General features: G+C 41.9%; 1 pseudogene; it reads right to left on the reverse strand.

The window, feature by feature from the left end:
- Positions 1–315: 315 nt before the first annotated feature.
- On the reverse strand, positions 316–733 carry LOC123803868 (dihydrofolate reductase pseudogene; annotated as a pseudogene).
- Positions 734–3,557: the final 2,824 nt, after the last annotated feature.

A 3,557-nucleotide genomic window follows, 5' to 3' on the forward strand; every position in this document is an offset into this window, starting at 1 on the left:
GGCTCAGGGCGTGATCCTGGTGATCTGGGATGGAGCCCCACATCGGGCTCCTCTGCTGGGAGCCTGCTTCTTCCTCTCCCACTCCCCCTGCTTGTGTTCCCTGTCTCGCTGGCTGTCTCTGTCAAATAAATAAATAAATAAAATCTTAAAAATAAATAAATAAATAAAGACTGAGCTTTACGATAGCCTAATTAAGATTAATTAATAAATACTCATTGCTTAGAAGTAATTATCCATTGACCTAAAGCCAATAAGACTCTTTTTTTTCTAATATTAAAATATACAATTGTTGGGGGGGGAACAACTTGAAATAAATCAGAGTACACTTTCACATTCATCGCGCTTCTCATATACTCTAAATTTGTACTTAATGCCTTCCTCCTCCTGAACATCAGAAAGAACACACAGGAGAAGTTTTTATTTCTCCAAATCAATTTCTGGGAAAAAAGTGTCACTTTCAAATTCCTGCACAATCCTTGTCACAAAAAGTCTAAGGTGGTCTGGCTTATTCAGGGCTTCCTTATAAACAGAACTGTCTCCCACTTTCCAAACCATGTCCACTTTGTTTGCTAATTCTGGTTGCTCAAAAACTTTTAAGGCATCACCCAGACTTTTGGCAAGAAAATGAGCTTCTTGTGGAGGTTTCTTGAGGTCTCTAACTGGGCACTCAATCAATTCCGTCCTTTAAAGGTCGATTCTTCTCGGGAATAGAGAACCATATCTTCCTACCCATAATCACCAAATTCTGTTTACCTTCTACCGAGGAGGATGTGGTCATTCTTTGGAAATACTTGAACTCATTTCTGAATGAGGGCCACAGCAGTTCCCCGTTCTTGCTGATGCCCCTGTTCTGGGACACAGCGAGGATGCAGTTTAGCAGATAAACCTTGACAGCAGCTACACACACCTCTGAGCTGGCACACCACCCCGGGAGTCCCGTGCCCTGCCCAGCTTGGTGGGGAAATTGTTTTCTTGGACTCTAGGCTTTTAGAAAACAATCAAAACATTGGGTCCTAGATATCTGAGCAGTTTGATTGGAAACTTCATGCATTAAAAACAATTCTGATACTTTGGAGAGCAGTAAGTAAGAAAGAATGTAAACCTTAGCTAGGAAAAAAAAAACCTGGTAAATAGAATTAAGAAAAAAAATTTAGTCATGTATCAAGCACTTACTACGATTAAAAAGTCTCTGAAATGAAGAAGATATTTCTATCTATAGCACACAGGCCTAACTGAAGACCGCAGTAATGTGAGGCTTCCCCACCCCCATAGGCTACTTCCTCTTTTTACTGTTTTCATTTAGAAAAAACAGAGAGCTCTCTTGCTGCCACACAATGCCAAGTGCTATTTGAAGGGGTTTTCTAGGCATCCTTACTATCTGGAAGTGTGCATGCCATTTTCATCGTCTGAAGAGTCAGGGAGCACATTAGGTTGAGCTCTTACAGAAGCAGGCCCCGACTCCAGAATTTGAATGTGTATGACTTATAGAGACAGGGCTTCCAGGAGAAATCAACAAGGGATTGGAGGGGGGGGGATGAAGGAGAGGGAATGGGAAGAAGCCAAGTGAAGGGGTGATTTCAGAAGTCCCACACTCAGCCTGGCATGGGAGCTCTAAAACAAAGGAATACCCCTCAAAGTTAGCTCTGCCTTGAAGCAAAGGAGCTGGGCTTTGGTACCTCACATCAGCCTGTCTTTGGCTATATGCTACAGAGTGTGTTGTGGGATGAAACATAAAATTCCTAGGTACTTCCAGCTCACTCCAGTGCCTTAGGATAATCTGCAGTGAAACCTGAGGAACACAGCATTGAGACACATTTGACAAAAACCCGCCTCCAACGAAAAATATTTTCTTTATGTGCAAACCCTATCAAAAGTGGTTGTAGCAAGGTAAAGAAAATGCCACACACTTATCTGTAAGAAACAATAGTACCAAGGAATGGTCTAAGCCCTAACATCATCACTGTGCTTTTGGTAGCATGAGTGAAACCCGAGGAACACAGCACTGAGAAACATTTGGCAAAAACCGGCTTCCAAGGAAAAAATTTTTCTTAACGTGCAAACCCTATCACAAGTGGTTGTGGCAAGGTAAAGTAAATGCCATACACTTATCTGTAAGAAACAACAGTGCCCAGGAATGGTCTGTGCCCTAACATCATCACTTTTCTTTTGGTAGCATGAGTTAAACCCGAGGAAAATAACACTGAGGCACATTTGGGAAAAAAGGAGTTCCAACGAGAAATATTTCCTTGATGTGGAAACCCTATCACAAGTGGTTGTGGCAAGGTAAAGAAAATGCCATCCACTTATCTGTAAGAAACAACAGTGCTCAGGAACGGTCTGAGCCCTAACATCATCACTGTGCTTTTGGTAGCATGAGTGAAACCGAGGAACACAGCACTGAGACACATTTGGCAAAAACCCGGTTCCAACGTATATATTTTCTTCACGTACAAACCCTATCATAAATTGGTTGTGGCAAGTAAAGAAAATGCCATACGCTTATCTGTAAGAAACAACAGTGCCCAGGAACGGTCTGAGCCCTAACATCATCACTGTGATTTTGGTAGCGTGAGTTAAATCCGAGGGAAACAGCACTGAGACACATTTGGCAAAAACAGGCTTCCAATGAAAATATTTTCTTCACGTGCAAACCCTATCACAAGTGGTTGTGGCAAGGTAAAAAAAATGCCATACACTTATCTGTAAGAAACAACAGTGCCCATGAACGGTCTGAGCCCTAACATCATCACTGTGCTTTTGGTACCATGAGTTAAACCGAGGAACACAGCACTGAGACACTTTTGGCAAAAACGGGTTCCAACTAAAAATATTTTCTTGATGTGCAAACTCTATCATAAGCGGTTGTGGCAAGGTAAAGAAAATGCCATACACTTATGTGTAAGAAACAACAGTGCCCAGGAACGGTCTGAGCCCTAACATCATCATTGTGCTTTTGGTAGCATGAGTGAAACCCGAGGAACACAGCACTAAGACACATTTGGCAAAAACCAGCTTCCAACAAAAAAATTTTTCTTAACGTGCAAACCCTATCACAAGTGGTTGTGGCAAGGTAAAGTAAATGCCATACACTTATCTATAAGAAACAACAGTGCCCAGGAACGGTCTGAGCCCTAACATCATCATTGTGCTTTTGGTAGCATGAGTGAAACCCGAGGAACACAGCATTGAAACATATTTGACAAAAACCCGCTTCCAACGAAAAATATTTTCTTTATGTGCAAACCCTATCAAAAGTGGTTGTAGGAAGGTAAAGAAAATGCCACTCACTTATCTGTAAGAAACAACAGTACTCAGTATACTTGTTCAATGTGTTGCTTTCTGCAGAGGCACCCCCGCACCCCCAAGATACCACAAATACACACACCCTCTAAGATTCCTCAAAATGTCTAGGATTATGCCTTGCCACCTTTTAGATTTTGCCACAGCACCTGTTCCTTCTCTCTAGTCATCAACAAAGTCATAGAATTATGGAGTTTTGAGGTTGGAAGGGATCAATACCATCACTAGCACAGTGCCTGCTAGGCATTCACAAATGT

The sequence above is a fragment of the Ursus americanus genome, chromosome 36, assembly GCF_024610735.1.
Source record: "Ursus americanus isolate L20-20 chromosome 36, mUrsAme1.1.p, whole genome shotgun sequence".
In the NCBI taxonomy this organism is placed as follows: Eukaryota; Metazoa; Chordata; class Mammalia; order Carnivora; family Ursidae; genus Ursus; species Ursus americanus.